This window comes from Macaca thibetana, chromosome 7, assembly GCF_024542745.1.
Source record: "Macaca thibetana thibetana isolate TM-01 chromosome 7, ASM2454274v1, whole genome shotgun sequence".
In the NCBI taxonomy this organism is placed as follows: domain Eukaryota; kingdom Metazoa; phylum Chordata; class Mammalia; order Primates; family Cercopithecidae; genus Macaca; species Macaca thibetana.
Genome location: NC_065584.1, coordinates 2,779,587 through 2,803,102, shown reverse-complemented (window position 1 = coordinate 2,803,102; position 23,516 = coordinate 2,779,587). Strand labels below are relative to the sequence as shown.

The 23,516-nt window shown below is 52.7% G+C and overlaps 3 protein-coding genes across 10 annotated transcripts in view; 2 read left to right on the top strand and 1 right to left on the bottom strand.

The window, feature by feature from the left end:
* SIVA1 (SIVA1 apoptosis inducing factor) overlaps positions 1–23,516 on the top strand; it is a 692,134-nt gene that overhangs the window by 577,569 nt on the left and 91,049 nt on the right. The gene's annotated exons all lie outside the window — the stretch shown is intronic.
* Positions 1–23,516, top strand: part of ADSS1 (adenylosuccinate synthase 1) — a 251,931-nt gene that overhangs the window by 148,423 nt on the left and 79,992 nt on the right. The gene's annotated exons all lie outside the window — the stretch shown is intronic.
* The window catches only part of ATP5MJ (ATP synthase membrane subunit j), an 819,915-nt gene that overhangs the window by 736,871 nt on the left and 59,528 nt on the right, over positions 1–23,516 (bottom strand). The window contains exon 1 of one of the 8 annotated variants that reach the window (XM_050798475.1): positions 5,737–5,740. The exons of the other annotated variants lie outside the window; for them this stretch is intronic. The gene's annotated coding sequence lies outside the window, so the exon portion shown is untranslated. Of the gene's footprint in view, positions 1–5,736; positions 5,741–23,516 lie in introns of those variants that run through there. 8 annotated transcript variants of the gene reach the window in all.

The window sequence follows — 23,516 nt, the reverse complement described above, 5'->3', positions numbered from 1 at the left end:
TTTGCTCCAAAACATATGGAGAAAAGCTGCTAGAAACACGGGGAGAATTTTCCTAAACCACAGTCACAGCGGGAGACTTCAACACACCTCGCTGGGTAATTGCCAGATCAAAGAATGAGTACAGGAAAAAAGAATATTAATAGAACAATTAACCACCATAAATTACTAGATCTACAAGACTTTGCACTCAACAAAGAAAGAAAGTGCATTCCTTTCAAATAACAAACAAGTGAAAAAAAGAGCATGTTCAAGAACCCTAAGGAAATCCCAGTAGATCCCTAAAGGGGAAATTGTGAAATTCTGATCACAGTGCAATAAAACAGGAAACTAACAACAGAGCATCTTCTTTAGAGTCCTCACCTCTTGTCAGCCTAGAATGTGGGACAGAGACCACATCTGACACGTTTTCTCCTTACAGGCTAGATGACTCTGCTTCCTAGTGGGCCGAATGAGGACCAGGCTGTTACCTACACATCTCTGTGTTTTGCAAGTTAAAGGTGGTGAAACAGTTAATATCCATAGCACACAGCACGTGACACACACAGACAGCACTCAGTGAGCGTTAGCTGCCAACACTAGCGGAAGACGCGACACACACTTCTGAATGACTCCGAGTTAGAGGAAATGAAGCATCAAATTAGAGGTTCAACTAATTTGATAACAAGAGCACTACATATCAAAAACTCTGGATGCAGCTGAAGTGGCTCTCAAAGGATAAAGTATAGCCTGAAGTAATTTTTTTTTTTTTTTTTTTTTTTGAGACCCAGTCTCGTTCTGTTGCCCAGGCTGGAGTGTGGTGGTTCGATCTCGGCTCACTGCAAGCTCCACCTCCCGGGTTTACGCCATTCTCCTGCCTCAGCCTCCCGAGTAGCTGGGACTACAGGCGCCCGCCACCACGCTCGGCTAATTTTTTTTGTATTTTTAGTAGAGGCGGGGTTTCACCGTGTTAGCCAGGATGGTCTCGATCTCTTGACCTCATGATCCGCCCGCCTCGGCCTCTCAAAGTGCTGGGATTATAGGCGTGAGCCACCGCGCCCGGCCTAGCCTTAAGTAGTTCTAACAGAAGGTAAGAAAGAATGAAAGTATGCTTTCATTTAAGAAACTAGAAGAAGAAAGAAAATATGACTCAGAAGAAATTTAGGGGAGCCTGGTCCACACCCTGATCCCTCCCTCTCTGTCTCCCCCGAGCTGTAGTGATGCCGTTTGTTATTGTGCTGTGGGGCCGTATTGTATTGTTCCTCGCAAACAGGGAACACATGTTACTTCCCAACTTGAACAGAAACAGGCTTCACACACCAGGAGTCAACTCCAGGCCTCCACAGTGCACGTATTCACACTCTTCACTGCCCACTCACGTGCAGGGCCCCAGGAACTCAGCCAGCAACTTCTCACGGTCAGGGACATCGCAGGGGCAGCCAGCGTGGACCAGGCAGAGGTATCACCACGCCAGCTCCGAAACCCAAGCCTTCTTCCGCAGGGCTCTTCAAACATCTTCCCTATCATTTTATTCTGAACCTTTGTAAACACACAGCCAAGTTGAAAGAATTGTACAGCAGACACCATCTACCTCCTTCTAGAGTCTCCCATCAACACATACGTGGTCCGAGCTCTGCCCTGGTTTCTCCCTCTCCCCACCAGCTATGCGTCCCTCAGCCATCTTATTTTTTAAATACGTTTCATTGTAATTTATTTTTATTTTGTTTTATTTCTTGAGACAGGGTCTCACTCTGTCACCCAGGCTGGAGCACAGTGGCGTGATCTCAGCTCACTCCTGGGCTCAAGTGATCGCCCCCAGCCTCAGCCTCCCAAGTAGGTGAGTTTGTGTTTACAGGTGCTAACACCAACACAACAGCTAATTTTTGTATTTTTTGTAAAGACGGGGTTTTGCCATATTGTCCAGGCTGGTCTCAAACTCCTGAGCTCAAGTGATCTGCCTACCTCAGCCTCCCAAAGTGCTGGGATTACAGGCATAAGCCACTGTGCCTGGCCTCCCAACACTTTTTTTTTTTTTTTTTTTTTTTTGAGACCCGCTCTGTCACCCAGGCTGGAGTGCAGTGGTATAATCTCAGTTCACTGGAACCTCTGCTTCCTGAGTTCAAGCAATTCTCATGTCTCAACCTCCCTAGTAGCTGGGATTACAGGCGCCTGCCGCCATGCCCAGCTATTTTTTTTTATTTTTGGTGGAGACAGGGTTTCCCCATGTTGGCCAGGCTGGTCTTAAACTCCTGACCTCAGGTGGTCCACCCATCTCGGCCTCCCAGAGTGCTGGGATTACAGTCGTCAGTCACTGTGACCGGCCCTTAATACATTTTAAGGTAAATTGCAGTCCACTCCCTCTGAGCCCTTCAGCAGGCAGATTATAGGGTGTTATATGTAAAAATGTTTATTTAGAAATAGAATGCTTGTTCCCCGGTGCTGCAAAGAAATAGCACTCTAACATAAATTTAATTATCTCAGTAAGGCCGTTTCTACTTTTTGCAGAAAGGGCGCTCATTGCAGATGGAACAATGGCGAGAGCACATCTGAACAAAGGAGGGAAGCAATTTTTATCCCGTACGCAATTTGTCCCTGCTACTGTGTCCTGTCTCCATTGGCTGGAGCCAGACCTCACAATCTAAACTAAAAGCCTATTGGCGAACAGTTTAAAACTTTTCTAAATAGGTGAAAGTAATGGGAAGACAAAGGAAAAGAGGAAGTTGCTTATGCCAAATAGGGAAGAAGCATAGGCTGCAAGCTGGGATATGCCTGCGAGCACGTCCAGTACAGATATTTTGGTTAAAGCACAAAGACATAGAATGTATCACGTGCCTGTGAGCATGTTTAACAGCTCCATAGGATAGGGCTTAATGAAGAGTTATTAGCACAAAGCAAGGAGGCTTGAAGGAAATTAGTCTTTAAAATAAACTATTTTCTTAACACTTATGATTTATTCTTTAACAAGAAGGGAAACTGTGTAGAGGAACTTGGACTTTCCACACAGGGAACTAAAGTTCAATATTTGTTTATGATTCACTTTTCCTTTTTCCTTTTTTTTTTTTTTTTTTTTTTTCTTTTTTTGAGACAGGGTCTCACCCTGTTACCCAGGCTGGATGGAGGGCAGTGTGGTACAATCGTGGGCCACTGCAGCCTCGACCTCCCAGGCTCAAGTGATCCTCCCACCTCAACCTCCCAAGTAGCTGAGACTACAGGCATGCACCACCACAACTCAGCTAATTTTTTATATTTTTTTTAGAGACGGTGTCTCCCTATGTTGCCCAGGCTGGTCTTGAACTCTTGGGCTCAAGTGATCTCCCTGCTTCAGCCTCCCAAAGGGCTGGGATTACAGGTGTGAGCCACAGCACCTGGCCCCTTTTTTTTTTTTTTTTTTTTTTTTTTCCCCTTTGAGATGGAGTCTCACTCTGTCTCCCAGGCTGGAGTGCAATGGCACAATCTCAGCTCACTGCAACCTCTGCCTCCTGGGTTCAAGCAATTCTCCTGCCTCAGCCTCCCAAGTAGCTGGGACTACAGGCACCCACAATCATGCCAGGCTAAGTTTTTTTAAATTTTTTTTTAGTAGAGATGGAGTTTGCTATGGTGGCCAGGCTGGTCTTGAACTCCTGACCTCAAGCGATCCGTCCACCTTGGCCTCCCAAAGTGGGATTACAGGTGTGAGTCACCACACCTGGGCTCCTTTTTTCTTTGAAGTAAAATTTACATGTAGTAAATATTATTTGGCTATAAAGGGAATGAATTACTGATACATGCTACAATGTGGATGAACTTTGAAACCATTAAGCTGAGGGAAAAGAGGTAGACATAAAGGGCCACCCACTACATGACTCCATTCACATGGAAGTCCAGAAGACAGAAATCCATAGAGACAGAAAATAAAGGCCGGGTGCGGTGACTCACGCCTGTAATCCCAGCATTTTGGGAGGCCAAGGCGGCGGATCCCCTGAGGTCAGGATCCGCCTGAGGTCAGGACCATCCTGGCCAACATAGTGAAACCCAATAGCTACCAAAACTACAAAAATTAGTTGGGTGTGGGGGTGTACGCCTGTAATCTCAGCTACTTGGCGGCTGAGGCAGGAGAATGGCTTGAACCTGGGAGGTGGAGGTTGGAGTGAGCCGAGATCGCGCCACTGCACTCCAGCCTGGGCGACACAGCAAGACTCCATCTCAAAAAAAAAAAAAAAAAAGGGTAGATTAGTGGTTGCCTAGATGACTTCTAACAAACGCATACACCTATCAAGAGGGAGAACACCGCCACCAATCCAGAATATTCCCTCATGCCCTCTCCCAGCAAAGCCCTACCCCCACCCTACCCCAAAAGACACCCCCAGTACAATTTCTTGCGTGTTCTAGAACACCACATAAAAGGAATTACACAGCAGTTCCTGTTCTGTGGAAGGTCTCTCTCTTGCTCAGCGTCATGTTGATAAAGTCATCCATATTGCGGCACGGATCGGATCGCTCGTTCTATTGACATTCATTAAACAACGGTTGGACCAGTCCTACCGCCCTCCCTCCCCCCATATCTCTCTCTCTCTCTCTCTCTGTCTTTCTTTTTCTTTCTTGAGATGGAGTCTCGCTCTGTGGCCCAGGCGGGAGTGCAATGGCATGATCTCGGCTCACTGCAACCTCCGCTTCCCAGGTTCAAGCTATTCTCCTGCCTCGGCCTCCCAAGTAGCTGGGATTACAGTCACACACAACCACACTCAGCTAATTTTTGTATTTTTAGTAGAGACGGGGTTTCACCATGTTGGCCAGGCTGGCCAGTCTTTTAAATGAATCCAGCGAAATCTAAAAATAATGGTCATTTAATCATCAACAATTTTTAAGAGACTTTTTTTTAACAGGCTTAAATGTTTTCTCCTTTGCCTTGTATTTTCACACCACTTTGTCCATAGAATTTTATGCCAACATGACATATCTTCTGCTCGAAGTCCTCCACTGGCCTCACTGTGCTTTTCTGTAATGGAAATATGTGTATAAGTTGAAATGCCACTTTTCATTCTTTACTTCATAAGTCTCTTATCTTTGTTTCTGCTAGATTCATTATTTTTCCATTATTAGCTCACAGTTTCTCAAAACCACTGATTTGGATATAAATAATCTATATTATACATTTCGATTAAAAATTGTTACACAGAAAAAGGAAAATTGTTACACAGAAAAAGTTTTCATTGGGGATGCATCTCCTGATGAAGGGGACGGGGCTTTTGTCCTCGTAGCCCCTGTTTCCATGGGTGACGATGACTTGTTTAAAAGACACTATTCCGCATGCTTTATGGGTTTTAGGGGCTAGCACTGAGCGACTGTGTTCACACGAACAAGTCTACCGGACAAAGTAGGATTGGGGCAGCAGTTCCGCAAATCTGAGACGTGCCACCCGGGATCGCTGCTGCGGACGGGGGCTGCGACGCCACCAGCCCCAGGATGGAGAGCAGCTCTTTGGGCGTCCGGGCAAGTCCATGCTCCGAATGGGGAGGCCAAGGGGCCGAGGAAGTCGAGGGTCTGGACATTTGCTGCCCTGGAGCCGCGTGAGCCCGCCCCGCCCTGGAACGTCCCCCCCGGGCGCTCTCGCTTTTGCAGCCCCCGCCTGACTGGGGACCCTCCACTCCCCACACTCTCCTTCCATCCCCGCTTCCCTCTCCCTGGCCCTCCTCCTCCCCCGTCGTCAACCGTGACAAAGGAAGGCGATGCCACCGCTTACCGCCAGAGGGCGCGCCGCACACACCCCCCCCCCCCACCCCGCCCCCCGCCGAACGGACACTGAAGCTGGGCGCCCCCTGGCCCAGAGGGGTGCAGGGGGAGAGGAGGCGCAGGAGGAGATGGGGTGGAGTGGGAGAGGAGGCGCAGGGGCAGAGGGGCCCAGGGAGCTTCGAGCCTCCTGCCTGGGTCCTGGTTTGGTTGCCCCCGAACCACCCAGTGCTTGCCCACCCTGCCTCAGTCTCCCCATCTCCCAGCCTCGGGGCTCCTCTGGCGGGCTGGGGCCCACCCTGGGGCAGAGCCACTGGGTCTGGGGACTGGTAGCATCAAGATGCCTCGAAGTCGGCCGGGCGCGGTGGCTCAAGCCTGTAATCCCAGCACTTTGGGAGGCCGAGACGGGCGGATCACGAGGTCAGGAGATCGAGACCATCCTGGCTAACACGGTGAAACGCCGTCTCTACTAAAAAATACAAAAAAAAAAACTAGCCGGGCGAGGTGGCGGGCGCCTGTAGTCCCAGCTACTTGGGAGGCTGAGGCAGGAGAATGGCGGGAACCCGGGAGGCGGAGCTTGCAGTGAGCCGAGATCGCGCCACTGCACTCCAGCCTGGGTGACAGAGCCAGACTCCGTCTCAAAAAAAAAAAAAAAAAGATGCCTCGAAGTCTTGGCCTAGTTTTCAGGATCCCTGTAATTAGGACCCCCACCCCCACAGGAGCCTGTCCAGAAGGTCCCGGGCGTGGCTGGGGTGTCGTGGACACCTGCCATCTTTTTGGAACGCTGCAGACATCTGCCTCTCACTCCAGTGCAGGGGGGCCTGGGACCCCTCAAGGAATGGCTGGGAGTGGGAGGGTGGGCCTGAGGTTTCACAGCTCACACCTGAGGCCAGTCACAGCCCGACTGGGCCAGGCAGAAGCTGCACAAACTCCACACTGGAAAGGTGGGGCCAAGGGCAACCCCAGCCCACCTGCCAGCACTACCCCACCCCCAGCATCGGCCGGGCACAATGGGGCACACCTAGCCCCACCCCACCCACCCTTGACATGTAAGGCCTCAGCCAGGAAGTCCAGAAAGAGGAGGGCGTGGATGGGGGTCTCAGGAAGTCCAGAAAGAGGAGGACGTGGACGGGGTTCTGTACCAGAGGCCTCCGCCACCCATGAAGCCATCGGGCCTGTGGGCCGCTCAGAGCAGGACAGGACTCTCTGGTCTAGAGGGCCCTCAGGCTGGCCTCCATGGGGTGCAGCGAGGCTGGGGTACAGAGCTGGGTCCCCACAGCCCTCACCTCCCTGGCCCCATCCATCACAGCCTAGCTCCTCCTGGAACCACCTCACCTCCCTGGGCCTCCATTTCCCCCTCCATAGAGCAGAGGTGTTGACGGCTCTAGATGGGAAGGCTAAGCCGGTCTGTCTTTGCAGAGTCCACGTGGTGGCGGCACACGGTCCGTGCTCCGCAGTCAGCATCCCATCACATGGTGGAGGGGATGTTCTGAACCTCTCTTCGAAACTCACAGAACCTGGGGACAAAGCAGGGCAGCGTCTTGTCATTGAGGGGTGGCCACAGGAGGGGCCCAGGGACCAGCACCAGGTACAGGAGCAGACCCATGGCCCAGCCAAAAGGCACCGGACACACTGGGCACGGCTGGGCCTGGGCTCCCTCTGACACGGGGCACCTGGACGGGTGCTTGAGCACAGCCAGGACTTCAGATGACAGCCATCCCCGCAAGCATCTGATCATGTGCGAGACCCTGCACCCAAGCTTCACAAATTAGCCCCTCCTAAATGCCAACTCCAGAAACCATGAAATAATTGGCCGCTGTTTACGCATCGGAGTGGCTGGCTGTGCAGTGAAAGGCACCAAGCTGCTGGCGCGCGCAGGGTCATCTCCCTGTGGCTCCCGCTGTCCAGGGTTGCCCCCCTGCTCCCCTCCTGCAGGGCTTGTTCCCAGCAGGTGCGTCTTCCAGCTGGGCCTGGAGACCTGGCGCCATGCGGTCTAGCAGTGACTCTACAGCTCTCTCTTATGTGGCTCTGGGTGTTCCCGCCCGCCCCCCTCCCAGCTCAGCCTGGGCACCTTTCTCCTGGTCGCTGTGTCCCAGCACTCTCCCCTCAGGAGGCTTGGGCTGGCGGCTGTGAACATTTCCAACCGGGTGGTCCTGGCTCCCCACCAGGTTGTGTCCACCCCCTCCCACCATGGCTGCTCCCCACATTGGTTCAGGGAGCCCCTGAGGAGGTCCATGGGGTCCCAAGCCCACCGATGCCCACCACTGCTTTCAGCTTCCTCCTGTTCGCCAACCACCAGGTTGGTGGTCTCTTCCTTCCCACTCTTACTCTGTGTTCCAGGGGAACATGCTGCCACCAGGCTTTACTGTGGACTGTGTCCTCTGTGTCTCTGGTTGTGCAATCTCGATGGCTCCTGTTTTACAAGAAGGTTGGGGAGAGCCAAGGCCGTGATCACTTCTCCCGCATCCTTCTCCAAATCGAGAGGTTACGATATTTAGCCTCAGAACCACAGTCGTCTCATGCTCAAGGCCTGTGGGCCAGGAATCCCGAGCTGGTGATATTGAGCCAGGAATCCCGTGCTGGTGGTATGCACTGTTGCTTTTCCAAACAGAAAAAGAAGAAAAACTTGTAGGCCAACCCAGTTGACTCCTTAAACGACCTCTTCGAAACTCACAGAACCCAGGGACAAAGCAGGGCAGCGTGTATATATAAAGTTGATAAACTTCAAAGACGGCTGTGAAGTCATGAAAATCCATGGAAGAACCCTAAATGCATATTCCTGAGTGAAAGAAGTCAGTCGGAAGAGGCCATATACTATATGATTCCAACTCTAGGACATCCCAGAGAAGGGGAAATTACGGAGACAGGAAAAGGACCCGTGGTTGCCAGGGTTAGTGGGGAGGGAGGGATGAGTCAGCAGAGCACGGAGGGTGTTTAGGGTAGGGAGGGTAAACCAGTGCAGCCACTATGGAGACCAGAATGGCGATATTTCAAACAGTATTTCAAAAACTTAAAATAGAATTGCCACATCGTCCGGCCATTTCACTTCTGGGTATTCTCCCAAGAACTGAGTGCAAGGACTTGAACAGATATCTGCACACCCGTGTCCACAGCAGCATCACTCAGCAACACCCGAGGGTGGAAGCAGCCCCGGTGCTCACAGATGGATGAACGTGGTGTATCCAGGCCGGGAGAGGTGGCTCACGCTTGTCATCCCAGCTCATGGAAGGCCAAGGCGGGTGGACCGCTCGAACTCAGGAGTTCAAGACCAACCTGGCCAACAGGTGAAAATCCAGCAATACAAAAAATACAAAAATTAGCTAAACGTGGTGGTGTGCGCCTGTAGTCCCAGCTACTCAGGAGGCTGAATTGGGAGGATTGCTTGAGCCCAGGGAGGTCAAGGCTGCAGTGAGCCATAATGGTACCACTGCACTCCATCCTGGGCACCAGAGCGAGACCCTGTCTCAAAAAGAAAAAAGCAGCGTATCCATCAAAGGGAATATTATCCAGCCTCAAAAAAAAAAAAAAAAAAAAAAACAAGAGGTCCTGACACAGGCTGCCACACAGGTCAGCCTTGAAGACATTATGCTGAGTGAAAGAACCAGATACAAAAGGGCATATGCTGTTTGACTAAGAGAGCGGTCACAACCCCAGAGAAGCAAACAGAATGGAGGGTGCCAGGCTGGGGGAAGGAGAGTGTGGGGAGTTCGTGTTTGCTGTTTCAGAGTTTCCATTGGGGAAGGTGAAGAAGTTCTGGAGATTGGTTGCACAACAATGTGAATGTACTGACGGCCACTGAACTTGAACTGTACATTTAAACATGGGAAGATGGTGTGGGAACAAACCCTCAGTCAGTTGGTCTGGCAGCAGATTTGATGCAGATGAAGAGGGAAGTGAGGAATCAGTAGGGAAGACTGTGATCACCCCTGATTGGCACAGATAGATAAGGAGCTGTTAAGGGGGTTCAGAAGAGGTTAAGACATAGGAGAGATGGATAAGAAGGTTTTCCATACTTCTGATCAAAATTCCAGAGGGGCTGGGCACAGTGGCTCATGCCTGTAATCCCAGCACTCTGGGAAGCCATGGCAGGTGGATCACTTGAGGACAGGAGTTCGAGACCAGCCTGGCCAACATGGTGAAAACCTGTCTCTACTAAAAACACAAAAATTAGCCAGGCATGACGACAGGTGCCTGTAATCCCAGCTACTCGGGAGGCTGAGGCAGGAGAATCCCGGAGAACCCAGGAGGTGGAGGTTGCAGTGAGCCAAGATCGTGCCAGTGCACTCCAGCCTGGGCGAGAGAGCAAGACTCTGAAGAAAGAAAAGAAAAGAGAGGAGAGGAGAGGAGAGGAGAGGAGAGGAGAGAAAAGGAAAGAAGAGAAGAAAACAAAAGAAGCCAGGCGCGGTGGCTCACGCCTGTAATCCCAGCACTTTGGGAGGCCAAGGCGGGCGGATCACAAGGTCATGAGATCGAGACCATCCTGGCTAACACGGTGAAACCCTGTCTCTACTAAAAATACAAAAAATTAGCCGAGCGTGGTGGTGGGCGCCTGTAGTCCCAGCTACTCAGGAGGCTGAGGCAGGAGAATGGTGTGAACCTGGGAGGCGGAGCTTGCAGTGAGCCGAGATCACGCCACTGCACTCCAGCCTGGGCGACAGAGCGAGACTCCGTCTCAAAAAGAAAAGAAGAGAGAAAGGAAGGGAAGAGGAGGGGAGAGGAGGGGAGAGGAGGGGAGTGAAGGAAGGAAGGAAGGAAGGAAGGAAGGAAGGAAGGAAGGAAGGAAGGAAGGAAGGAAGGAAGGAAGGAAGGAATTCCAAGAGGTGGAACGAGATAAAACGGGAGAGCCCACCACCTCCCTGACAATATGGCTGAGAATTTTCCAGAACTGATAAAATATGGAAACTTCAGCCTCAAGAGTGCAGCACTCTCAAGCAGGAAGAATAAAAGCAGCCCATCCCTAGATCTCCCTTGGTACACTCAGAATGCTGAAGGAGAACTTGCTAGAGGCAGACCCCACGAATGGCAAGAACAGAAGCAGATGAACGTCTCCGAAGTGCTGAGGCAGAGGCAGAGGCAGAGGCAGCAGCCGGACCCACACGCCCCGCTCCACTCCCACTTACGGGTATGGGAGAAGCATCGGATGAGCAAAATGACTCCACCACCACCCAGTTCCTCAGCAGAGGAACCTCCACAGAATGCAGCTCAGAAAGAGGGGATGCCTGGGCTGCCAGAAAGAGTGGGGTGCAAACGTGTGCAAACCTCAATGGGTGCTGGCTGTGTGCAACAAAGCCCTGTTGAAAGCGAAGGGTAATAATAAAAGCAGGATAGACCTGAGTATTGGGCAGTCGCAATGATCTGTGAGCCAGGAGGGGTGTGATCTGTCAGGAGGAGGATGGAAATGCTGGCTATCTTTGTATTCTAAATATACTTGTTAAAATTCTAAGAGTGACTATTTTAAAATAGAAATAGAGCATATAACTTCCACTTAACTCTTCAAGGAAAAAATAGAATGTCAGATTGAGCCAGAGCCACGGAAGAGCACTCAGGCAGCGGGAGCTACACGTGCAAAGGCCCTGGGGAAGGAGGGAAGAGGCACACGCCTGGCACTGACGTCAGCGCGGCTGGAGGCAGATGAGTGCAGAGAGGGGTCTGAGACGCGGCTGGAGGCAGCAGGACCAGACGGGATGGGGCCTCAGGGCTGTGGTTCTGAACTTCATTCCAACAGCAGAAAAAGGGAGGCATGTTTGTAACCTGCAGTGAGGCAGGAGCCACGGACAGGATTGCATCTGTGGCTTGCCAGCATCCCGCAGGCTCCCACGGGAGCAGACTGCCCTCAGGCCCCAGCGGAGCGGGGGAGAGCAGGCAGAAAAATTTTGGCCCCTGGATATGGTGGTGGCAGGGGAGGTGGTGAGCAATGGAGGAAGGGAGATTTAGGAAGCAGTGCCCAGCTCCTCGGTGTGGGGGCAGTGAGGCGAGGAAAGAACATGGAGAGAGGCTGGCTCGGGGCTTGACAGAGTGGTGGGGTGTCCCATGGGAGGCAAAAGCAGATGGTGGGGCGGGCGAGAGAGTCACGGTTCTTTCAGCCTCATCAAGTGTGTTTCTGAGGACATGGAGGGCGGTGGGAGGCTGACAGTGCAGAGAGAGCGCAGGAGTGGGAGCGGGGCCGGGGGCAGGACCTGCCAGGCTCAGTAGCACTCGGGCAGTCTTCATAGATGAGATGGGGCACGGCCCCTCTGGAGAGGGAAGAGGAGGGGGTAGCAGAGGCAGAGCTGGGGCAGCCAGGGAGGTAGGAGGGTGCTATGGACTGAAGTGTGACCCCCCCCAAATCCTTATGTCAAGGCACAACCCCCAGTGTGACCGATTTGGAAATAGGGTCTTTAGAAGGTAACTACGACCTTTACGAAGTCATAAGGATGGACCCTAATCCAACAGGACCGTGGCCTTCCAAGAGAAGGAGGAGACACCAGAGGCGGACACAGCAAGGCCAGCAGAAAGGTTTCATCAGAAACCAACACTGACACTGACGGCACCTTGATCTCGGACTTCCAGGCTCCAGAGCTGTGAGAAAATAAATGTCTGCTGTCTAAGCTGCCCAGGCTGAGGTCTTCTGTTACGGTAACCTGGGCTCACTCATATGGAGGGGAACCAAAAGCATATGGGGTCCTGGCACCCACAAGCGAGCGTGTGTCAAGAAAGAGGAAGCAGAAACCGCGTGCATGGCTGCTCCTTCAGAGCACGCAGAAAACTGTGCAGACAGGGCACGGGCACAAACCCATGTGAGCAGAGAAGCATCTCTCCAGGTGCACACCCGCACTGCTGAGATGCAGCTGCCCCCGCAGGGCTCAGAAGTTCCCTGTGAGAGCAGCGCCATCCCCCATGCCTCCTGAGGCTGCCTGGGTCCCACAATGGCCACCGCGCCATCTCCTATCCCACAAGCCCTCCTAACCCTGCCTCTCCCCCATCAAGATGTAGGGGCTGTGTCCCCTCCCCTTGAGCCTGGCCAGGCCTTTGGGTCTCTGCTGACAGAGGACAACAGAAGTAAACTGTGTTGGCCTGGTGCATTACAAATGCTCACGCCTGTAATCCCAGCACTTTGGGAAGCCGAGGCAAGACGATCACTTGAGCCTAGGAGTTCAAGACCAGCCTGGGCAACATAGTGAAACTCCCACCTCTCTACAAAAAAAAAAAAAAAAAAATTAAATTTAAATTAGCCAGGCATGGTGGCGGGCACCTGTAGTCCCAGCTACTCGGGAGGCTGAGGCAGAAGAATGGCGTGAACCCGGGAGGCGGAGCTTGCAGTGAGCCGAGATTGTGCCACTGCACTCCAGCCTGGGTGACAGAGCGAGACTGCGTCTCAAAAAAAAAAATTTTTTTTTGTTTTAATGAGCCAGGCATGGTGACACACACCTGTAGTCCCAGCTACTCACAAGGCTGAAGCAGTAGGATCGCTTGAGCCTAGGAGGTCAATTCTGTAGTGAGCCATGATTGCACCACTGCACTCCAACCTGGGCAAGAGAGCAAGACCCTATCTCAAAAAAAAAAAAGTGACTGGGTGACGTGCAAGCTATATTCTGTCAACGAACAAGAAATAGACCAACACTGCAGATCAGGAAACAAAAGAAAAGTGGGGGGTCTCAGGAACTGCAATTCAGGAGACACAGATCTAGCCAGGAGCTCAATCGTGTCTGTGCCAGGGAGGCCCGGCAGGGGCTTACAAAGGTTTGCAGTGAGTCTACACATCCAGAAGGTGTTGGCATGGTCCATGACCAACGGTGGGGGCTTAATAGCGTAGGACAGCTCTGGCTGATAATCAGTCTAGTCAGGTGTGCCTGTCCCCAGCAGACCAGTGATCAGGCCTGGTGCGAACAGTTCAAATCAAAGTCAGCTGGTTCATGATTTGGCCCAGGTCAAGGGGTCAGTTCCATCTGGCGAGTTGGACTGGGTCCAGCTCCTCCTGACCTCCCAGCTCCTTTTTAGATAGCCCTGACATAACCATCTCCATTACGGAATTTCTTTTCACAGCTCTGGAGTCCACGCACCTCCATCGTGTTCCCCTGGGAGGCTGACTCTTGGGCCCCCAGCCACCATGCTGAGTGAGCCATCACGGAGCTGGCCCTCCACCCCCCACTCAGGCACCTCAGCTGATGCCATGTGGACAGAGATGAGGCAGCCCTGCTGAGCCCCGTGCAAATATATGATCTCTGGGATTTACATTTGAGGGTCATTTGTTACACAGCAACAAACAGATGCATTTTGCCTGTGGCGCTAAGAGACAACCCCTCATATTGTCTTATGCCCAATTTCTGCCTCCAAAGAAAGAAAAAGTAAAAACTAAAAGACAGAAATGAAATCCACAAGCAGACAGCCCAGCGCCACACCCTGGGCCTGGTAGTTAAAGATCGACCCCTGACCTAATCAGTTATGTTATCTATAGATTACAGACATTGTATAGAAAAGCACTGTGAACATCCCTGTCCTGTTTTGCTCCGATCTAATTACCGGTGCATGCAGCCCCCAGTCACGTACCTGCTGCTTGCTCAATCGATCACGACCCTCTCATGCGCACCCCCTTAGAGTTGTGAGCCCTTAAAAAAGACAGGAATTGCCCACTCAAGGAGCTCGGCTCTTGAGACAGGAGTCTTGACGATGCCCCCGGCCAAATAAACCCCTTCCTTCTTTAACTCGGTGTCTGAGGAGTTTTGTCTGCGGCTGGTCCTGCTACAGTGCATCAGCCCACGACAGAGCCTGGCCTCAGCTCTGCAGGTGGGCTGCACCATCCCTGGTGTCCTGGCGTCACTGATAGGAGCACCTGTTTCTCTCTCAAAGGTGTCCTGGTTTGGAAGATGAGTGGTACTACCATCACATCCATGCAAAATCAAAGGGCCCCTGAGGCAGCCCCCACAATTGAAGGGCAGGCTGCCCTCAGAAGGGGCTTAAACCCCTGCCATTGGACCGAGCTGGCTGATTTAGTTTCCTGCCCTCTAAAGTGGAAATTAAGGAATTGACAATGAAAATGTCCCCTTTAGGCTGGGAGCAGTGGCTCATGCGGATAATCCCAGCACTTTGGGAGGCCCAGGCAGGAGAATCACTTGAGCCCAGGAGATGGAGGTTGCAGTGAGCTGAGATCGCACCACTGCACTCCAGCCTGGGTGACAGAGCGAGACCCTGTCTCAAAAAAGTCATAGCTTGACTTCCAGAGTCTTCCTGTCTGCCTGGTGCTGGTCAGTGATCTCTGGAAGCCCTCCAGCTGCCACCTTCCTTTCTGTCCCTCCCCAGGAGGGACACACAGGCCCAGAGGAGGTGACTCCAGGCAGGCAGTCCCGGGGGAAGGGCGCTCCACCCTTCCCCTGCATAGTGGGGAATGTTTGGGATCTCCTGGGAGGGGTCTGCCATGGGGGCAGTGTGGGAAGGTACTCAGAAACCACCAGCACCCCCTACCTTGGTGGTCCTGGATTCTGGTGGGGCCACTGGAAACACAAGCCCATGCAGGTCTCAGCAACACCACCCCCTCCACAGTGAGACCGGTGTCACAGTGACCTGCCCCGACTAGTCACAGGGCTCCCTCCTCCTTGGGACCCTCCCTCCTTCCCAGCCCCGAGCCCCTCCCTCCAAAGCTTCCCTGCTCCTACCCCATCCTTGTCGGGAGAAAAGACCTGCAGAGTACCCCAACAACCCTCTTCACTGAAGGAGGGGAGCACGCCCACTCACCCAGAAGGGGATTGGGAACCAGAAGTCAGGTTAGCCTCCCTGAGGTTGCAGGGCCTGATTCCAGCACCCCAGTGTCCAACACCTGCCCCCCATTACTGCAGGGTACTTTACAGCCCCCGCCTACACCTCAACCCCCCTCCACCTCCACATCTTACTGACCACTGGTGAGAAAGGGAGGGGCAAGGTTGGTTTCTGCATGGTACAGCTGGGTAAACTGAGGCAGCACATTCTGAGCAGCCCAGGACGCCCAGGTTGCCGCCAGCCCGTGGCCTCTCCTACCTTGCACAGGCTTCACGGTTTGCCAGCAAAGCCACAAACGGGGGCTCCGCGGGCCAGCGACTCACTGTGCCCTCCCCACCCCACCTCAGTTTCCCCCGTGGAGCTGGTCTGCAGGCCCGGCATCCACACCCCCCACTGCACTGCACCACTCTGCAGGTCGCTGGCACCTATTCTGGCTTCACTGGGACCCCCACCCAGATGCACCCTGCAGCCGACTCCACCAGACCCACGCTGCCCGAGTATTTTTAGCAGAGGTTCAGGTGTGCCTTAAACCTCAGCTGAGACGTGAATTTCCACCCTGACGGCTGCAGCCGGGAGCCACACGTCTTGCCTGGTGGGCGTGGGCGGTTCTGACCTCGGAGGCACAGCTGCAGGGTCTGCAGTCCTCTGGGAACTTCCTCCTCCCAGGTGCCCTGATTTAGGTTCCCCGGATGCCTCCACCCCAGGCCGCCCAATGGGCTCTCCCTTGCCCTGTCCTCCATCTGGAGCCCCTCCCGATGACGGTCGCCACCCCCTCTCCTCTGTCTGGAAGCTTGGAGAGCAAGAGCAGATGCCTGGGTTCAGGTTCTCAGGGATCTGGGTTCAAGTCCTGGCCCCAGTTGCACTTGGGAAAGCTGCTGCCTCTCAGAACCCGTTTCCTCCACTGTGAAGTGGAAGGAAAAGTGCCCACAACGGGGGACTGTTGTGACTACAACCAGCCAGCAGTGCCTGCAGAACCCACAGACCCCCAGACATCTTCAGGGCTCCCTGTGCCCCAGTCAGCACCAGGAGCCTGCAGGACCAAGAGGGGCCCTGGCAGGGGTGCACAGACATTCAGATGTTCAGACCTGAGGCCCAAGACCTGCCTGCCAGGACAGAGACACTCCTGCCTGGGGATGCTGGAGTCCCAGAAAGTGAGAAGCAATGGCCCAGCGCCCTCTGCTCTCACTTCCTCTCCACCAAGCACAAGTATTAACACTAAGTATTAATTACGAAAACCTCAGCTCCCCGGGGGCGCCGGGAGGAAACGCCTGGCGGAGCCGTCTCCCACCCCGTGCAGCCTGGGTCTCCCTCCACGGTCCCAGCCTCTTCCACTGCCGCTTTCAGTTACCCGGCTTTGTAGGAGCAAGCAGCGTGTCCGTTTTCCTCTTTCTCAAACCATCTTAGCTGCTTTTGATTGGTATTCTTCCATGTAAAATGTAGAGTACATTTATTGATTTCTTTTTTTTTTTTTTTTTTTTTTTTTTGAGACGGAGTCTCGCTCTGTAGCCCAGGCTGGAGTGCAGTGGCCGGATCTCAGCTCACTGCATTAAAAAAAAAAAAAAAAAAAAAATGAAGCCCAAATGAGACTCTGATTAGAATCACATTGAATTTATTATGTCCATCTGGGGAGAACTATGTGTTATTTATAACATTAAGTTTTCCTGTCCATTCTGTTGGGTTTGCTAAGTAAGCTGACATGTGATCTGCAAATGATAGCAGATGACTGTGTAAGGTGACCTTGGGAATGTCATGGCTCCTCTCCAGGCATCTCCGTCCCCACAGCACTCTCCTTCACATTCCAGAAACTTCTCTCCACCAGGCATGCCTTTGGCCAGTCCTGGGACATGTACTGCCCCTTGAGGTTTCCAATACTCTGTCCCACCTTTATAAAGAGCCCCTTTGTTAAACACTGCCACAAGTAACCTGCTCTAAATGTGGGTCTGTCTCCTACTGGGACCCTGATAGGTCTAAGGGTTTCTCCCAGGAATTCAAGGAAGGTTTAATATCAGAATTCAATCCATGCAAATACCATCTGAATAGATGACAGGGCAAAAAGGGTCCCAATGTCTCAAGTGATGCCACTGGTGACTTTTTAAAAATTTCTGAGCAAATTAGAAATTGAAACAAATGAAATATTTCTAATTTGATAAAATTGTTCACCAAAAACCCACCACAAAAATACATTTATGGAAATAGTTGTTGCCAGGAGTTTGGGAAAGAGGAAGTGGTTGGATGGGTGGAACACAGGGGGTTTTTAGGGCTGTGAAACTAATGTGAAAGACACTGTAATGGCAGAGACATGACACTACGCATCTGTCAAAACCCACAGAACTTTACAGCAAGAGTGAGCCTTAATGTATGCAAATTTTAAAGTTCAGTCAAGAGGCTGGATGTCTAGGACGGAAGGCGGGCCATGTGTGGCGAGAGCCTCTGGCTGTATTACAGATGTAGGGAGCAGCCTCACTGGAGGCGCTGGGGGAAGGGGCTGACCTGGGTACCCTCACAAATGATGAAGTCTGTGAAACCAAAAGCAAATGGACCTGCACGTGAGCCCTGTACCCTGGTAGACAAATGCTTCTGCCGAGGGGTACAGATGAGCAATTCCTACACCGCTGCCCCTGCACACTGGAGCTTAGCGATTAGGTCAGTGGATGGTGGGTGGTGGGGCAGGTTCCTTACTGTTGGGTGGGAGCTACAGACAAATAGGGGCAGGGGCTAGAACGACCCACTGCCGAGGGTCAGAGTCGAGACAGCAGCACCAGCTCCTGTGGGCTCCCTCTCCATGTAGGCAGTGTGGTTGACTTTATGTGTCAGCTCCCCTGGCCGTGGGGTGCTGGTTGGTTACTTCTGGGGATGTCCGAGGGTGTTCCGGATGAGATTAGTATTTGAATCAGTGGGCGCTGTAAAGCAGGCCCACCTGCTTTACAGTGGCGTCACCCAATCTGCTGAGGACCTGAATAGCGCAGAAAGCAGAGAAAGGTGAATTTGCCCCACTCTTCCTGCCATGCTGCTTGAGCTGGGACACTCATCTCACCTTCTCTGGCCCTGACACTGAGACTAATGCCATCAGCCCTCCAGCTCTCAGGCCTTCAGACTCAGACCACACTGCACCACCAACTTCCCTGAGTCCCAGCGAGTAGGCGGCAGGCATGGGACCTCTTGGCCTCAGGAATCACCTGGACCCAGGCTTCAGCTGGCATTTCCCCTGCTTGCACTTCTTTCTCCTGCCATCTTGTGAAGAAGGTGCCTACTTCCCTTCCACCATGATTGTAAGTTTCCCGAGGCCTCCCCAGCCATGCATAACTGTGAGTCAATTAAAGCTTCTTTGTGGGCTGGGCGAGTTGGCTCACACCTGTAATACCAGCACTTTGGGAGACTGAAGTGGGTGGATCACTTGAGGTCAGGAGTTCAAGACCAGCCTGGCCAACATGGTGAAACCCTGTCTCTACTAAAAATACAAAAATTAGCCAGGCATGGTGGCACGCACCTGTGATCCCAGTTACTTGGGAGGCTGAGGCAGGAGAATCACTTGAAACCAGGAGGTGTAGGTTGCAGTGAGACGAGATTGCACCACTGCACTCCAGCCTGAGTGACAAAACAAGACTATGTCTCAATAAATACATAAAACGTCCTTTGTTTATAAATTAGCCAGTCTCTGGTAGTATCTTTATAGTAGCATGAGAACCAACTAATACACCAACTATATTGAAATGCGGTCACCAAAATAATAAAGTAATTGTTATTGGATTTCTTGTTAATCTACTGATTCAGGCCGGGCACGGTGGCTCACGACTGTAATTCCAGTACTTTGGGAGGCCGAGGTGGGTGGATCACCTGAGGTCAGGGGTTCAAGACCAGGCTGGCCAACATGGTAAGACCCCCATCTCTACTAAAACTACAGAAATCAGCTGGGTGTGGTGGCACTCGCCTATAATCCCAGCTACTCGGGAGGTTGAGGCAGGAGAATCGCTTGAACCAGGGAGGTGGAGGTTGCAGTGAGCCGAGATTGTGCCACTGCACTCCAGCCTGGGCAACAGATAAAAAACCCTACTGATTCAGATCTAGCTGCAGCTCTCATGACCAACAGTGTTGAAGAAGGAACAAAAATGAGGCTTCAAGACGCCAAAGCAACTGAAACACGATGGGAAAATACACAGGACTTTGCTGACAGTGGAGTCCCAGGTTCTGTGGAGACTGCCAGGTCCTTTGGCCACATTCTCTATTGAGGAACACTCACTTTCGGCTAAAGGTTGGTGAAAATAAAGATGCAACGTTTTTCCATCTAAGTTCAGGGACACCTGAATCCCGTGACCAGTGGTTCTAGTTTAGAAACCCAGCTACAGAGTTTACACCTGAGTGTGGTGATTACATCTTCACCATTTTCTGATTTTTAGAAAAAACAAAAAAACAAAAACAAAACAAAAAACTGTAATCTGAACCAAGGTATTTGATCTCCCTCCCTTCCTACAGGTGTCCATGCCCTTGGAGAAGGTAATCGGGGGTGGGTGTGCTTTTGACCCCAAAGGCTCCCTACATAGTCCAGGCCAGCCTGGGGCTTGGAGGAGGGCGGGTGAGCTGATGAGAACCTCCTCCCTGCTCGGCTTCCACCTGCAGGCATCTATGTGCCCACCACCCAAAACCTGGGCCTACTGCCCACCACCCAAAGCCTGGGCCTCCACCTGCTGGCATCTGTGTGCCCACCACCCAAAGCCTGGGCCTCCACCTGCTGGCACCTGTGTGCCCATCACCCAAAGCCTGGGCCTCCACCTGCTGGCATCTGTGTGCCCACCACCCAAAGCCTGGGCCTCCACCTGCTGGCACCTGTGTGCCCATCACCCAAAGCCTGGGCCTCCACCTGCAGGCATCTGTGTGCCCATCACCCAAAGCCTGGGCCTCCACCTGCAGGCATCTGTGTGCCCACCACCCAAAAGCCTGGGCCACGGGCAACTCCTGTGAGCAGGCTTCACCCTCTTTCCCTCTCACTACTCCTCACCCCAGCTGCAGCCCCCTCCTCCCTCCCCTTGGTTCAAGATGACCCCAACTCCCCAGGGGATTTCTATTGGGATCTGGTTTGGTTTTTCCTTTTTATGATCCCCTAAACCCATCTTCACCTCCTGTCTGGGGCTCCCCAGGTTGACCGGGGAAGAGCCCAAATTCCGCGTGATTGATTCCAGGCAGCAAAAGGCACTTCTGGCAGGAACCCGCATCCCAGGGCAGGCCCTGGGGCACCTTGGGCCGGGAAAGACTGTGGCCCCAAAATCTCCACTCCCCGTGCTGCCATCTGAAACACCACCATGACGGATAATGTCTTAGCCTAGGGAGAAGCCACCTGTGCTGGCTAAAAGGGGTCCCAAGAGACCTGCCTGGACAGTGTGGGTGAGGCCATTGCACCCTCCCACTGAGATGGTGGGCCCTGCTACAGAGCCTGATGCCCCCGAGGAGCTGGGACCACTGCCCTCCCAATACACATACACACACACACACACTGACACAAACACAAACACAAACACAAATATACACAGATGTACACAAACACACACAAACACAGACACACACACAGACACAGACACACATACACACAGATGCAAACACACACACAAACACACACATACACAGATGCAAACACACACAAACACACACACAGACACACATACAGACACACACATACACACAGATGCAAACACACACAAACACACAGACACACATACACACAGATGCAAACACACACAAACACACAGACACACACACACAGATGCAAACACACATAAACACACACAGACACACAAACACACACAGACACACATAGACACACACAAACACAAACGCATGGACACACAAACACAGATGCAAACACAAACAGACACACAAACACACACAGACACACAAACACACAGACACACACAAAAACACACAGACACACAAACACACACAGACACACACACACACACACACCCTTCACAACCTTCCTGGGCTGTTATCATTTTTTGCGGAGCTATCAAGGCAGGAAGATCCAGGAGGGACCCCAGGGCGGGGAGGGACAAACTCTCCCAGCTCGGGAAGACCGTGTTCATTCGCCTAAATCACTGAGTGAGCTCACACTAACAGGAAGTGTTTTGATTCCGCACTCTGAGTTAATCCCATCGCTGGCCAGACATGTTTGCTTTTAGGTTCTCTGGTGGCCCACAGGTCCCAGTTCCAAGTGGAAACATCCCGAGGCTGACCCTCCTGTCCTCAAACTGCACCCTCCCCCGGCCTGGCGCTGTCTGCAGGCTGTAGAGAGGGCCTGGGCTTTTCCACACCTTGGGCAGGTGTAGACCAGGGAAAGGCAGGTGTAGACCAGGGAAGGAAGAGGAGAAGGATGTGGACAACGCTCCACCACCAGAGAGCTCCACTACCACTCCGCAGGCCCTGGTGTGGCACCGTCCCCGAGGGCTGGCACTGGGCTGGTGGCAGGCCTCAGCCGCAGAGGGTGGCTGAGTCCCACGCACCGCCCCTACCCCTCTTCCTGAGACTGAGCACCTCTCTCTAGCCCCAGAGCAGGAGTTGTCCCCAGGCCCATCGGCCACTGCCCATGAAGCTGGTTGGAATTGCCCTCAGCGGCCACAGAGGCCCCAGTAGGGTCCCCAGCCAGGCCAACGTGCACTAGCAGCTCAGAAAGAAAGGCTTTGTGTCGGGTGACGCACCCTCCACCCCGGAATGTGGCCATTCTCTCCTCCCACCCCTACAGCAGGGCTGAGGTTGTCCCGGGTACAAAGGCCTTTTGTCCCCACAATCAGCACGCCCGACGAGATGGCTCTGGAGCCGGGAGAGTGGCAGCCTCCATGGTGGCCACAGTGGCTCCCAGCTCCCCTGCAGCAGGGCCTCCCTCCTCCCCCAGGCCCGGGCAGAGGGCACCTATGTGGCATCTTCCCCAGCACCCCCTGGCTGCAGAGTACCCTGGTGAGAACGATCTAATCGGAGAGCCCAGGCCTATACACAACTTCTCTCTGCCAGCTGAGAAAGCACGTTTCTCTGATTAACTTGTGTTACCCACAATACACTGTAGACTAGAGAAGGCCAGGACCCTCTGAGGTGGGGCAGTGTCCCCAGGCTTGTGCTGGGTGTGGGTTCCACTGACCTCTTTATTTGTCAAAACTCATATACTTTAGGTCTACGCATTTTACTCTGGGTAGACTGTATCTCAGGCCAGTGGTGGTGGTTTACGCCTGTAATCCCATCACTTTGGGAGGCCAAGGTGGGTGGATCATTTGAGGTCAGGAGTTCAAGACCAGCCTGGCCAAAATCGTGAAACCTGTCTCTACTGAAAATACAAAAATTAACCGGGCATGGTGGCAGGTGCCTGTAATCCCAGCTACTCAGGAGGCTGAGGAAGGAGAATGGCGTGAACCCGGGAGGTGGAGGTTGCAGTGAGCCGAGATCGCACCACTGCACTCCAGCCTGGGCGACAGAGCAAGACTCCATCTCAAAAAAAAAAAAGAAAAAAAAAACTAATACCTGGACTTCTGGCCAGGCGCTGTAGCTCACATCTGTAATTCCAGCACTTTGGGAGGCCGAGGTGGGTGGATTGCTTGAGGTCAGGAGTTCGAGACCAGCCTGGCCAACAGGGAGAAACCTCGTCTCTACTGAAATACAAAAAAAAAAAAAAAATTAACTGGGCTTGGTGGCACATGCCTGTAGTCCCAGCTACCTGGGAGGCCGAGGCAGGAGAATTGCTTGAACCTGGGAGGTGGAGGTTGTAGTGAGCCAGGATCACGCCACTGCACTCCAGCCTGGCAACAGAGCAAGACTTTGTCTCAAAAATAGTAATAATAATAATAATAATAATAATAATAATAATACCTGGACTTCTGCTTTCAAATAGGAAAGACGGGTCCCACAGGCAAGGCCACCACAACTGCTGACAACAGCTGAGGAGGCCGGACACACGGTGAAAACCTCACTTCGAAGGCATCGGGGAGCTGCGGAGGCTGCGAGGACTTAGCAGACTAAAATTCCAGAGAATCAACCGAGGAGGCCGGACACACGGTGAAAACCTAACTGCGAAGGCACCGGAAAGCTGCGGAGGCTGCGAGGACTTAGCAGACTAAAATTCCAAAGTATGGAGA